The sequence below is a fragment of the Grammomys surdaster genome, unplaced genomic scaffold, assembly GCF_004785775.1.
Source record: "Grammomys surdaster isolate TR1022 unplaced genomic scaffold, NIH_TR_1.0 531, whole genome shotgun sequence".
Taxonomy (NCBI): Eukaryota; Metazoa; Chordata; class Mammalia; order Rodentia; family Muridae; genus Grammomys; species Grammomys surdaster.
Window position 1 is genome coordinate 651202 of NW_021604950.1, and position 15157 is coordinate 666358.

Sequence of the window (15157 nt, forward strand, 5' to 3'; positions counted from 1 at the left end):
AAATAGAATGCGGTGGTTTGAATAAGCATGGTCCAGGGAGTGGCACTATTAGGGTGTGTAGCCTAGAGTAGGTTTGGCCTTTTTGGAGGAAGTGGTTCACTGTTGGGGTGGGATTTGAGATCCTCATCCTAGCTTCATGGAAGATATTCTTCTCTTGTTTGCCTTTGCAACAAGATGTGGAACTCTCTCAGTTCCTCCTGCACTATGCCTGCCTGAATGCTGTTATGCTCCATCTTTACGATACTGGACTGAACTTCTAAATCTGTAAGTCAGCTGCAATTAAATTTTGTCCTCATAAGGATTGTCTTGGTCATGGTGTCTTCTCACAGCAATAGAACCCTAACGAAGACAAAAGCTTTCTAAGGAAATGAAGCTGCAGGTTCACAGCTGCATGGTGGACAGGCTCACTGTGTGCTGTGCCTCACTCTCAGTTCATGTAGAAACACTAGAACTCAGAGACTGTCCTTAGCCTGGGCTCTGACCCATGAGATGTCTCAGCTAAGGAACATGGTTGCCAGTTATGAAATATCAAGTCTATGATGAACTTGGTGGTGGTTTCCCCAGGGCCTAAGATCTGGAATTTATGACTCTTGTTTCTTGGGAGAAACATTTGCAAAGCACTCAAATAATGGGAATATCTGGATATTGGTGCTTTCTCTAGTTGTAATCTCTCTTACTAGCTTCCACAATTCCCCAAACTGTGTCTTCTCATGGGGGTTAGGAACTCATAAAAAGAAATTTATTACTCTTTTTGTTACAAAGACTCAATCAAAGCTGCAGGACAAGGATGTCTGTACTCCCTTGTTCCATCATGGGATCCATCACTTCACAGGTGTGTCAGGAAAAGTTTCTCCTGCAGAAAAGTTGAGTCTGTAGTTCCAGCAGGCATCTGTGATAAACTCCCATCAGGTCTATGACAAGGCTTCTTTGGGACTTCCTGTTCCTTCACCATAAATCTTCTCAGGAGTTTCTGAAGATGTGTTTTTAAATAATTTGTCTAACTGCTAGTGTGAGTCCAGCAGGCAATAAAGCATATCAGCCACTTCTTAGCCCAAGTATTTTTCATGATTTCTCTATCACATCCTCACAGTCCCTTTTCTTCATTTTCTCTCTGGACACAGTGCTGACATCTGCTTAGTAATGGTTTTCCTTGTATGAGGTGCCAGTAACTTCTCCCTTACTGTCTTCCAAGTAGTTGTCCAAGAAGAGTTGTTAGATAAAGAATACTGCCTGATGTAACTCCATTGTAAACAGCACCTCCTTTCATGAAGCAGAGCCAGTTCCACTTTCTAAACCCTTGGTCCATTGTTTAGGGAGGCACAACAGGGATGAGAGCAATGGTAGCAAGCTAAGGAGAGCTGTGTGACAATGACAAACACAAACACAGAGTTTGATAAACATAAGGACAGACAGGTATTGCTCAGACCTGACTTAAACCTTGCACTTTACACAGCCACTCAACACCATGGTGTCTGTGGTTCCATCCATGTTCTAGAGGAGGACACACACACTTACTCTTTCTCCTCCCTGGATGCAGTGCACCCACTGGGCCATAAACACCCAGTATGCAGTGGCTTCTACAGAGAGGTTTCCATCTTCCATCTTGCTCTCTACTTCCCCCCAGATGACATGGTCAGGTCATTGTGCTGAAAACTGGTCATTTGTTTGAGTCATATTGATGATGCCATGGATTTCAGGATGTCTGTGATTTGTGTAACTGAAGGATGACACAGTATCTACAGTCATGGGTTCCTGGCTCCATGCAGAACAGGGGGCCATCTCTTAGTCGTTGAAGCCTTTACATTTGTCTAGCAAATACTCAAGATTCTTCTGGACATTTTTTTGCTCTAGGTGCATTTTGTTCTCCTCTTCTGCCCTCTCAGTATTTCCTTCCTCTTCTCCAACCTGTTTCCAAAGTCATGTCCTTTCTTTATGTACAAAACATCACATATCTCTGGTGGAAACATGATAGAGCAGGATACAGAAGGTAATTTTAGGCATGGTATAATGTATTACAAGGACACATGCAGCAGTTGCAGCCTGAAGTGTTGTGTAAAAGTCTGTCTCTTACATCATTTTTCTGATGGCATAGAGTGGCTGTCATGCTCTCTCATCTCCTGTGCTGTGTTAGGTAGTTATACATGTGAGGACTAACATCTGGGAAGACAGGCAATACAATCATTTTTAGCTCATTTTTATGAAATAAGTGCTGATGGTTACTAGAATGCTTTGAGTATGAGTGATGCATTAGCCCAAGATATTCTACACACATTCATATAGGCACAATGAGTGTGCTGCAAAGCCTGGTCCTGGCAGGTGTTCAAGACTGTTGTTTGTGTCTCTCCTGACAAACTCCTGCTCATGGTTACAGGACATCTTGTCACTCTCTCTACCTGTTTCTGCAGAGAGAAGGGGACTGTCAAGTTTCATCTCCATTTTAGTAAGTATCCTCTGACTTCAGGGAAATTAGCTCCTGAATCCATGATGCCATGAATGTAGCTTAAGATGTCTACCCCCTGGAAACCCCTGGCTTTTCTGAGTGATTTATGTTTTGCATGACTGTCTATGCTGAAGTCACTCTAAAAATACCATAACATGCACCCCACTATTCAGAGGTTAGCAACCCTTGCTTCCTGGGTAGTTTGAAAATATGATGCCTTTGCAAGAATCATTAGCCCTCCCTTTCTCCCCCCTTCTCTCTTTCTCTGTCTGTCTATCTGTCTGTCTGTCTCTCTTGCTCTCTCTATCTGTCTCTGTCTCTTTGTGTTTGTTCTTAGTGGTACATAAAATACTGCACTTCACAAAAATGATAAGAGAGAAATATGTATTAGGATTCTTTGTTATTAACTAATAGGGAATACATATATTTCATGTTTTTATAAACTTAAACTTCACCAATTTGCCCATTATCTTCAATGACATGCTTGTATAAAACACGTCATTATGAATGCATATAGGTCACAAGCTGACATTCAGGTGGAGTGCCAGTATGATCCTCTGTCCTTATATCCTGAAGGCAAATGGAGCCTTGATTCCTGTATATTTTCTTGGGGTTACTAGGGCACAGCCTCAAACATATTGGCAGTGGGGCAGAAACTTACTTTATGTTACCTCCATGCTGGAAATGAATTCCCCTGCCCCTCTTCTTTTTCTCCCCTGGTTCTTCCTTCTTCCCCACCCCAAGTCCTCTTCCTTGACACTGAGGTCAAGGAGTAACTCTGCTATTATAAAGAACGTCACAAGTCACAGGAATACAATTTAGTACAGTTTAATCAAGAACCTCCCAGGCCACATGACAAGGCACTACATGAGAAAGATGAGCTGAAATGTCTATAGCGGTCATTTTGTGCCTTAAATAGTTTTATGTTTGGTGTATATGTATAGAGCATGTTCTTTCACACCCAGGACCCTTTGACACATGTACAGGACTGACTGTCCATATGTTCTAGAGGAGGGGATTGAAGATCTGAGTGCTTAAAGTCACATTCTGAGGATATGGCAGTGGGTACAATTGGATTCAGAGTCCAAATTGGTAAATATTTGTTCTAGAGATGTATTAAGAATATTTGGCCTGGTTGAGCAGTGTTGGCACATGACTTTAATCCAACCACTTGGAAGGTAGAAGCTGGCAGATCTCTGAGACAGAGGCCAGCATTTTCTATATAGTGAAATCAATGACAGCCAGGATGAATTTGAGGTGGTATGAGCTGGAGCTGAATTGGTGACATGGAATCAGAATGAGGTGACATCTTATTGCCATCTTGTTATTGGTTGACATTTGTGTAGAAGTCTGTGTTTTGTAATGAAGAGTTTTTTCTCCTCACGTTTTTGCCATTTGGTACCTACTAACATACAATGAATAAAGACCACTTATTCCATATTGACACCAACATGAAAATGACCATGTTCTCTGAAGTGGGTGTTGGGATCTCAGCTAACAATATCTTTTTTTTTTTTAACCCAACTATCCATGGTCATTGGTGAGAACAGGCCTAAGCCCATTGACTTCTACATTGGTTTCTTGTCCCTAACCCAAATAATGCTGCTTATAACTATGGGCTTCATAGCTGTGGACACATTTATGTCTGGGGGGAGATGGGATTCTACCACATGCCAATCCCTTATCTATTTGTACAGACTTTTGAGAGGACTCTCCCCTTGTGCTACTTGTCTGCCGAATGTCCTTTGGACCATCACCCTTAGTCCTAGAAGCTCCTGGTTAACAAAGTTTAAACATAAATCTCCCCATCACATCTCAGGTGCCTTTCTTTTCCTCTGTGTCCTCTATATGTCTTTTAGTAGTCACTTCTTCATATCAATTATTGCTTCCCTCTATTTGACCTCAGTGAATTTTGTGTATGTTACTCAGACATTCTCACTTCTATCCCTGAGTTACTACAGAAAAAAGCATGTTTACCACACAGATGGCCACCTGGGAACCCTTTCTCATTGGTCTCATGGCCCTTTCCAGTGGATATATGGTGGCTCTCCTATGAAGGCACAATAAGCAGGCCCTGCATCTTCACAGCACCAGCCTTTCTTTAAAAGCATCCCCAGAGCAAAGGGCCAGCTGGAGCATCATGTGGTTCATGAGCTTCTTTGTGGTTCTCTTCATTTTGGACATTGTTATCTTCCACTCAATAATGAAGTTCAAGGATGGCTAAATATTGTACTTTGTCCAAATTATTGTGTCCCATAGCTATGCCATAGTCAGCCCTTTAGTGTTTATTTGCACTCAAAAGCATATAATTATATTTTTGAGATTAATGTGTGGCAGAATATTAAATATTTTATTTTTCAGTGATAGGAATGGACCCTGAATATAATCCAATATATTGTCATCAGAGCTATGGATCATGGCATAGTGGGAACATTCTGTGTCTTAAATTGATATATGAAAGTATCTTTTTTTGTTAAACCTGTTTAGTTTGTGTGTGGATGATAGGTATATAAAAGAAAATTAAACTATGTGACCTATCAGATATCACAAGAGTTTTCTATCTTTCAGGGAGATTTTAAAGGAGATCTATGAGAAGGCTCTCATTGACCTGGATGCACAGATTGCTTTTAAATTCCCAAGAAGGATTTATTTTTATATTTTAACTGTATGTGTGTGTGTGTGTATGTGTTGTGTATGTTTGTGTGTTTACTTGAGTATAGGTGGTCATGGAGATCAGAGGTGTCAGGTACTCTGGAGCTAGACCTATAGGTACTTTGCACCATTAAGTTGTATGTTGATAATTTACCTTGGGTCTTCTAGGGAGTATGATGCTTAACTGCTTTGCCATCTTTCTGGTGCATGCCATGATTTAACTATATGATAGCTATGATATTTCCAATAATTCATTTGCATCAGTTGTTTATATTTGTCAAAATACATAAGGAAACATGGTTTTTAGAGTCTATTATCACATGATCCAGAAGACACACACACACGGAGACAGAACTATGTACAAAGAACCATACTGTCATTTGCAGAACAATGCTCAGATAGACAGATTTAAAGTAGTCAAAGGTATGAATAGCCACTGTCAGGAAGATGTGGGATCAGATCACAGTCTGCCCATGATGAGGAGTGTCATACTTAGTCCACTAGGAACATCTTGAACAAGTACCCTGCCAGAGAGACACAAACACAGTGAATTACAAAGGACAGATCTTAAAGGAGTCAAATTCAGAGATTTCATATACAAAGTACTATACATGGGGTCAAAACATCCAAATCTAAATTAGTAATAGATAATTACTTAGCCATAGCATAAATAAATGTTATGAGAAACGTGGGCTTGTAGAAGCCTGCATACCTGAGATTAAACCCTTATCCCTGCCAGAACAAACTTTGTGCAGGGGAATACAAACTCAGTCACATACTTCATACAGCTGAACACTCAGAGAGAAACACACTTCACAATGCTGAACATACCCAGAGGCACATTTCACACAGAAAACTGTTACCTGTCACTCAAATTGAGGAAATGTCACCTACATGCACCACACCACTCGTAGAATCCAGTGGTTTCAGTGTTGACACATACATGCAATCTGAAGAAATAATTGGAAACTGGAGGAAAGAGAGACTGGAGAAGATCTGTTGTGTGTTCTGTCTTCAATTTGAGTGAAGCCTTAAACAGGCTGCATGTCAACAAATGGAGTGAGATTTAACTTCGTGGTGTTAGAGAACACTTAAAATATCAAGAATGGAGGATGAAGAAGAAAACACACAACAGTAAGTTGTATAAAACACATGAGCAACATTGTCTGGTGACTCAAATCTGTAAATCTGAGGTTGAAATAGCAGAATAGCGAGTTCAAGGTCAGCACTAGCTACAGAAGTAAGTATATATTACTATACAACAGTTACAAACCAAACATAAAAATAAGAATAAGATTGTTTTTTAAAATTCCAAAATAAGCTGGGTGTTGGTGGCACATCTATTTAATCCTAGCACTCAGAAGGCAAAGGCAGGAGAATCTCTTATATGCATCTCAGCCTTGTCTGTAGATTGAGTTCCAGACCAGTTTGTGCTACACAGAGAAACCCTGTTACAGAAAAAAAGAAGTATATATGTTGTGGATAACCATGGTGCTGTTTGTATTTTGATGCTTATTCTGTTTCCCTAAGAGGGGCTGCCTGGGAAGAGGAGTAAATCACCTACCCAGGTGAGTTCTTGTGAACCTTCTCCCCATTTTAACTTGTAAACTAAAGGCTAGAGCCTGTGATTGGAAGGGAAAGTAGAGCTGAAAATTTTAGGAAGAAGTTGGAGAAAGGGAGAAGAAAGGATGACTGAGAAGAAAAAGATGGGCAAAGAAATGTAGCAGAAGCACATGGCCTGGAGAAACCTCAAGTTATAAGGGATGTCATAGCTGCGGAATATATTAATGTAGTGGTAGATCTCTGCCCAATCTAGGTGAATAGCATGTATTCATGTTAACTGAGTTGTGTTTTCTTTGCACAGCCCTATCTGGGTTGGAGATTTTACAAATACACACACACACACACACACACACACACACACAAATGAAACCAATCCAATGGGAAAAAATTTCCACATGAATACATGGAAAATATCCACAGGAAAGGATTATCCTGTCTTCTTGTTATTAAGTGAATAGCATAAAACCTATAATGGTATGTGATAATCATGCATCAGAACAGTACAAGTGCTGACTATCAGAGTAAATGGCAAACACTAGGAGCTTTGTGGGGTGCTAGGGGAAGTATAGAGAATACTCACCTATAGTGCAGAAGAGAATACTCCTAGAGCCACAGCCAACTCAGGGGAGTTTCCACAGTCATTCTTCCTGATGTAGAGAAAGTAAAGATGCTGAAAGAATCTTTGACAAAATTCATTTTAAAAGTATTGGAGAGATCAGGAATCCAAGGTCCATACCTAAATATAATTAAGCAATATACAACAAACCAATAGCCACCATCAAACTAAATAGAGATAAACTTGAAACAATCCCACTAAAATCAGGGACAAGATAAGACTGCCCACTCAATTTATTCAATATATATAGAATCTATTGAATAGACCCCTATCTATTAAATATAGTACTTGAAGTTTTAACCTGAGCAATTACACAACAAAAGGAGATCAAAAAGATACAAATTGGAAAGGAGGAAGTCAAGATATCACTATTTGCAGATGACATGATAGTATACATAATAGAACACCAAAAATCAATCAAAGAGTTCCTACAGCTGATACACAACTTCAAAAAATTGGACCATCATGATGCTCATGAGTTTCCTTCTGTTGATGTCCATGTTGGGCAGGTTTATCTCCTGGTCAAGACATCTGTTCAAATACTTTCCACTATTCTACTCTATCTGGGTTCTTGTGAGCCACAGCCATGCCACCACCAATCCCTCTGTGTTCATCAGCATTGAAAAGTTATAAATGCCCCTTCAAGGTCAGTGCTTAAGAGGACAGTGACTATTTGATTATTCAGTGATGGGTAAATTTCGTTTACATGAGACTACACATCCGTTTTCCATTTGTGCTCCAAAGATAAACCTGTGCCACAGCTCTCTGTACCCAAATCCCTCCCAATGAGAGCTGGCCTTCTATGAGTGCTAACACCCTCAAGGTCACATGTGAGATCACCACTATTGTTTCCAGAGGTGGCCCAGGAGGGACCCACCAGGAATCCACAGAGCACAGGAACTTTGGAGCAGCCTGGGACAGGATCTTTCCAGCTTCCTTCTGGGGGCCAGAGATAACTATGTGCCACAGGACTCATTACCCAAATCCTGCCCAGAGAGATCTGGTCTCCCAGGAGTACTAACACACCTTAGAACACAGCTCTCTACAACCCATTACTTCCTAGAGAGACAGACATAAGAAGGACATTTATAACTCCCTTAAAGGAATACAGGAGAAGACTTCCAGTCTGTGACCAAGCACTGAGCAGATCTTAGGCTTCGGCTCTGCAACCAATCCCACAAAACCCAGAATAGCTGGGGTTCCCAGGAGCTCTAACCCCAGGAGCAACATCCACCCCTAAACAGTTTTTGACACAACCAAGATAATAGGAAAGACAGGAACCTGTCATAAATAGTGAGCTCAGATAGCACTAAAGATAAACAGATGGCAAAAAGCAAGCCCAAGAATATAAGCAAGAACATAAGCATCAGCAACCCAGGGTACTTGGCATCATCAAAACCTAGTTTTCCCATAATAGAAATTCCTGAATACCCTATCACACCAGGAAAGCAAGATTCAGATTTAAAATCACTTCTCATGGTGATGATAGAGGACTTTAAGAAGGACATAAATAACACTCTGAAAGAAGTTGAGGAGAACATGGGTAAACAGGTAGAAGTCCTTAAAGAGGAAACACAAAATCCCTTAAAGAATTATAAGAAAACACAATCAAATAGGTGAAGAAATTGAACAAAACCATAGAAACAATAAAGAAATTAAAAAGGGAGGCTACCCTGGAGATATAAAACCTAGGGAAGAGATCAGGAGTCATAAGATGCAAGCATTAATAACAGAATACAAGAGATAGAAAGGAGAATGTCAGGTACAGAAGATACCGTAGAAAATATTGACACAACTATCAAAGTAAATGCAAAGTGCAAAAAGTTCCTAATGCAAAACATCCAGGAAATCCAGGACAAGATGAGAAGACCAAACCTAAGGATAATAGGTATAGAAGAGAGTGAAAATTCCCAACTTAAAGGGCCAATAAATATCTTCAACAGAATTAAAGAAGAAAACTTCCCTAACCTAAAGAACGAGATGCCTATAAACATATAAGAAAACTATAGAACCCCAAATAGACTAGGCCAGAAAAGAAATATCTCCTGTCACATAATAATCAGAACAACAAATTCACAAAAAAGCAGTAAGGGAAAAATGTCAAGTAACTTATAAAGGCAGACCTATCAGAATAACACTAGAGTTCTCAGCAGATATTTTAAAAGCCAGAAGATCCTGGAAAGATTTCATACAGACACTAAGAGAATACAAATGCCAGCCCAAGCTACTATACCCAGCAAAACTCTCAATTACCATAAATGGAGAAACCAAGATATTCCGTGACAAAACCAAATTTACATAATATGTTTCCACAAACCCAGCACTACAAAGGATAATAGAGGGAAAACTCCAACACAAGGAGGGAAATTATACCCTAGAAAGAGCAAGAACGTAATCTTCTTCAAACATATCCAAAAGAAGATAGCCACACAAACATAATTTCCCTACAATAACAAAATAACAGGAAGCAGCAATGATTTTCCCTTAATATCTCTTAACATCAATGTACTCAATTCCCCAATAAAAAGACATAGACTAACAGACTGGATACATAAACAGGACCCAGCATTTTGCTGCATACAGGAAACATACCTCAGTGACAAAGACAGACACTACCTCAGAGTAAAAGGCTGGTGAACAATTTTTCAAGCAAATGATCTTAAGAAAGAAGCTGAAGAAGCCATTCTGGTATAGAATAAAATTGACTTTCAACCAAAAGTTATCAAAAATGATAAGGAAGGATACCTCATACTCATCAAAGTAACAACCTACCAAGGTGAACTCTCAATTCTAAACATCTATGCTCCAGTGCAAGAGCACCCACATTCATAAAAGAAACTACTAAATCTCAAAGCACACATTGCACCTCACACAGTAAGAGTTGAAGACTTCAACACCCAACTCTCATCAATGGACAGATTATGGAAACAGAAACTAAAAAGAGACATGTTGAAACTAAGAGAAGTTATGAAACAAATGGGTTTAACAGATATCTACAGATCATTTCATTCTAAAACAAAAGAGTAACCTTCTTATCAGCAACTCATCATATATTCTCCAAAACTGACCATATAATCAGTCAAAAAACAGGCCTCGACAGATATATGAAGATTGAAATAAACCATGCATCCTATCAGATCACCACAGACAAAGTCTGGTCTTCAATAATAACAAAAACAACAAAAAGCTCACATACACATGGAAGCTGAACAATGCTCTACTCAGTGATAACTTGGTCAGGAAAGAAATAAAGAAAGATATTTTAGTATTTAATGAAAATGAAGGAACAACACACCTAAACTTACAGAACACAATGGAAGGAGTGCTAATAGGAAAACTCATAGCTCGGAGTGTCTCCAAAAAGAAATTAAAGAGAGTATACACTAGCAGCTTAACAGTACATTGAAAAGATCTAGAAAAAAGAGAAGCAAATAAATCCAAGAGGAGTAGACAGCAGGGAATAATCAAACCTAGGACTGAAATCAACCAAGTAGAAACAAGAAGAACAATATGAAGAATCAACAAAACCAGGAGCTGGTTCTTTTAGAAAATCTAGAAGATAGATAAACACTTAGCCATACTAATCTGAAAGCAAAGAGGCAGTATCCAAATGAACAAAAATCAGAAATGAAAAGGGAGATGTAGCAACAGAAACTGAGAAAATTGAAAAAAACCATAAAATCCTACTATGAAAGCCTATACTGAGCAAAACTGGAAAACCTGGATGAAATAAATACTTTTCTAGACAGATACCAGGTACCAAAGTTAAATCAAGATCAGATAAACCATCCAACTGACCGATAACCAGTAAAGTAATAGAAGCAGTCAATAAAAGTCTCCCAACAACAACAACAAAAAACAAAACCCAGGACTAGATGATTTTAGTGCAGAATTCTGTCAGACCTTCAAAAAAATTCACAACAGTCAGGATGGCTAAGATCAAAAGCTCAGGTGATAGTAGAGGCTGGCATGGATGTGGAGAAAGAGGAACACTCCTCCATTGTTTGTGGGATTTCAAGATGGTGCAACCACTTTGGAAATCAGTCTGGTAGTTACTCAGAAAATTGGACATAGCATTACCTGAGGACCCAGCTATACCACTCCTGGGCATATACCCAGAAGATGCTCCAGCATTCAACAGGGACACATGATCCACTATGTTCATAGAAGCCTTATTTATAATAGCCAGAAGCTGGAAAGAACTCAGATGTCCTTCAACAGAGGAATGTATACAAAAAATGTGGTACATTTACACAATGGAGTTACTCAGCTATTAAAAACAATGAATTGAGCCAACACACCTGTGGTCACTTGATCTTTGACAGAGGAACTAAAACAATCCAATTGAAAAAAGACAGCATTTTCAACAAATGGTGCTGGTTCAACTGGTGGTCAGCATGTAGAAGAAAGCAATTAGATTCATTCTTATTTCCTTGTACAAAGCTCAAATCCAAGTAGATCAAGGATCCCAACATATCACCAAATATACTGACTCAATAGAAGAGAATAGAAAATAGAATAGAAATTTGGGGAGAGCCTTGAACACATGGGCACAGTGGGAAATTTCCTGAACAGAACACTAGTGGCTTATGCTCTAAGATCGACAATTGACAAATGGGCCCTCATATAATTGAAAGGCTTCTATAAGGCAAATAATGTTATCAATAGAAGAAAACAGCAGCCAACAGATTGGGAAAAGATCTTTAGTAATCCTACATCCCATAGAGGCAAATATTCAATATATACACAGAAATTAAGAAGTTAGATTCCAGAGAACCAAATAACCCTATTAAAAATTGGGTATTGAGCAAAACAAAGAAGTGTCAAACTGAAGAATATGGAATGGCTGAGAAGCAACTAAAATTAATGTTCAACATCCTTAGTCATTAGTGAAATGCAAATCAAAACAACCCTGAGATTCCACCTCACACCAGTCAGAATGGATATGTTCCAAAACTCAGGTAGCAGCAATGCTGGTGAGGATGAAAAGAAAGATGAACACTCCTCCATTGTTGGTGTGATTGCAAGTTGGTACAACCACTATGGAAATCAGTCTCATTTTTCCTTTGAAAACTGGGCATAGTACTCCAAGAGGACCTGGATATATCATTCCTAGGCCTATACCCAAAAGATGTTCCAACATGTAACAAGAACACATGTTCCACTATTTTTATAGCATCATTATTTATAATAGCCAGAAGCTGGAAAGAACCCAGATGTCCTTTAGCAGAGGAATGGATTCAGAAAATATGGTAATTTACACAATGGGGTGCTACTCAGCTATTAAAAACAACGACTTCATGGCATTCCCAGACAAACAGATGGAATTAGGAAATATCATTCTGAGTGAGGTAATCCAGTCACAAAACATCATACATCATATGTCCTCAATGGTAAGTTGATGCTAGGCAAAAAGTTCAGAAGAACCATTGTTGAACTCATAGACCATATGATGTTCAAGAAGAAAGAAGGCCAAAGTGTAGATGCCTCAGTCCTTCTTAGAAAGGGGAACAAAATACTCACAGGAGCTAGAAGGTGGGAGGGACTTGGGAGAAAGAGAGGAGGGAAAGGGGAAAATGTGGGCTAGATTAGGTATAGGAGGAGAAGGAGATGATATACAGATGGTCAGGAAATTGAACAGAGATGTGTAGCAATGGGGCATGAGGAACTGGGTGTAGCCACCAGTAAGTCCCAGATGCCAGGAAAGCAAGAGGATCCCAGGTCTCAACTGGGATGAAATTAGATGAACTGCCCAACAACTGGATGTAGAACCTGTAGAGACTATATCCAGAGGTTAGGCAAGGCTCCCAGTTGGGGGATCGGACCACCCACTCATCTCCATTTTTTTTTTACCCAGAATTTCTCCAGGCTAAATGAAATACAGGGACAAAATGTGGAGCAGAGATTGAACGAATGGCGACCAGAAACGGCCCCAGATGAGTTTTGATCCCATATACAGACACCAAACCCAGTCACTATTATGGATGCCAAGAAGTACTTGCTGACAGGAGCCTAATATAGATGTCTTTGGAGAGGCTTTGCTAGAGCTTGACAAATACAGATGTTGATGCTGGTAGCCACCAATTGGACTCAGCATGGGGACCACAATGGAGGAGTTATGGAAAGTACACTGATGTGGGGTTCTACATTAACAGACTGAGTGTCATGAATTACTAACAGTAGATGTAAAGTTTAAGAATATGGGAAGAATTGAATGACAAGAACTTCAAGTCTCTTAAGAAAGAAATTTAGGAAGACCTCAGAAAACGGAGAGATCTCCCATGCTCATGGATTGGTAGAATTAACATAGAGTAGAATAGAGCAGAACTGAGTAACGTAAATACAGTCATTCCTGGTCAAATTAGGGGTAGCAATGACAGATAGTAAGAGATGACTGATAATGAACGTATAAAGGACACTCAGGAAGAGAACAGCACATGAGGTCTGATGGGGAGATCTATGCTTGAACTTTGCTAAAGAGGAGCTTCTGGGACTGAGGATGATAACCTGAGTGAGGAAGGCACTCAACAGGCTGGTGGTACAAAGGGAGAGACCTCTAAACTTTTTGTGCATGTAGAGAAGAAATTTACATATGATGTTTTCCCATTCCCTCCAATAAATAAAAATGCCTGTGGCTATGAATGCCATGGCAAGTAGCATCAGCAGGTGGATAAGGGACAAGAGACCAATGTGCAGGTCAGTGAGTCTGGACCTCTGTCCACGAATGAACATGAGGATGTGTGGAAGAGAAGAAGGAAGTAGTTGCCTGAGATCCCAATGCCAATTTCAGAGAAAAAGGTGTTCCTTATGTCAGAATCTGTGTGTAGCATGATGTACTTATTCATCATATGTGAGAACAGTGGCTGAAGAGAAAAGTGGAACAATGTTTCATCCTGAGCAAAACCACAAGAATCACTCCAGACCACTCTTCTTCCCTCAGGAAAATACTCAGTTGTCCATACACCCTTATTTCACTGAAGACCTCAGCTCCACCTCACACCCCAAAGACCATCTCACCTGTCCTAAGCTGAGCCATGGCTGGATCCTGTGTTCCATGGTGGCTGTTTCAGTGTGAGCTCCTTCAACATTAAATACTGCACACATCATAGATGATGTCTTTTCTTATTTATCATGTGTGGGTTTTTCTGGAACAGGAACAGCATCTTACTTGGTTTTCATCCACAGCATCTTGATCGCCAGGAACATTGCAGAGAGAATTTTACTATTTTGGGTGAGTTGAGGGAGGAGGATTATGTGAAAGAAACTAGTCCTTCTCATTGAAACAGGTCTTGTGGATTCCGTATGCACTTATTCTACTTGAGGTTATCTTTACTCTATTTACTGAGTGTAAAACCAAGTTTCTTAATATATTTATATATCAAATGTTGGCCATTGTGATCCGTGAATCCAGACATTTCTCATTCCACCCACAATCTGCCATTTCCTCCAACTGTGACCTTGAACATTCTTAGTCTGAGCTCCAGTCACCACCTCCTGAACATATAAACAGCCATGTGCCTGTGTCAGGCATACACTAGGTATGTAAGAACATGCTGTTTACACACCAATCATGGCAGTGTTCCAGCACAGGATGGTTTCTGTGGATATTTTGCTTGCTGATTCTCTCATGCATTGACTTTTGCTTGTCCTCTGAGAGACTTAAAACAGATCATAGTGACTGGTCAGCTCTGTCCCTGCTAGAAACAGATGCTAAAGGAGAAATAAATTAGAAAACAGAAGAATATTGAAGTGGAGACCTTTCAAGAGAACTCTCATGGACAATTCAGTCTTTGAGTGATACTCTGTAAGTGCATCTTCCATGTTTCTACTCCCAATCCAGAACTTCCTCTGAGAGAAGGGCAAAGTGGGCAAGTGTCAGCAGGAGC

At 39.8% G+C, this 15157-nt stretch overlaps 2 pseudogenes; one reads left to right on the top strand and one right to left on the bottom strand.

Moving 5' to 3' along the window:
* The first annotated feature begins 3831 nt into the window (after positions 1–3831).
* LOC114633127 lies at positions 3832–4820 on the top strand (annotated as a pseudogene).
* Positions 4821–8971: 4151 nt separating this feature from the next.
* On the bottom strand, positions 8972–14158 carry LOC114633128 (annotated as a pseudogene).
* Positions 14159–15157: the final 999 nt, after the last annotated feature.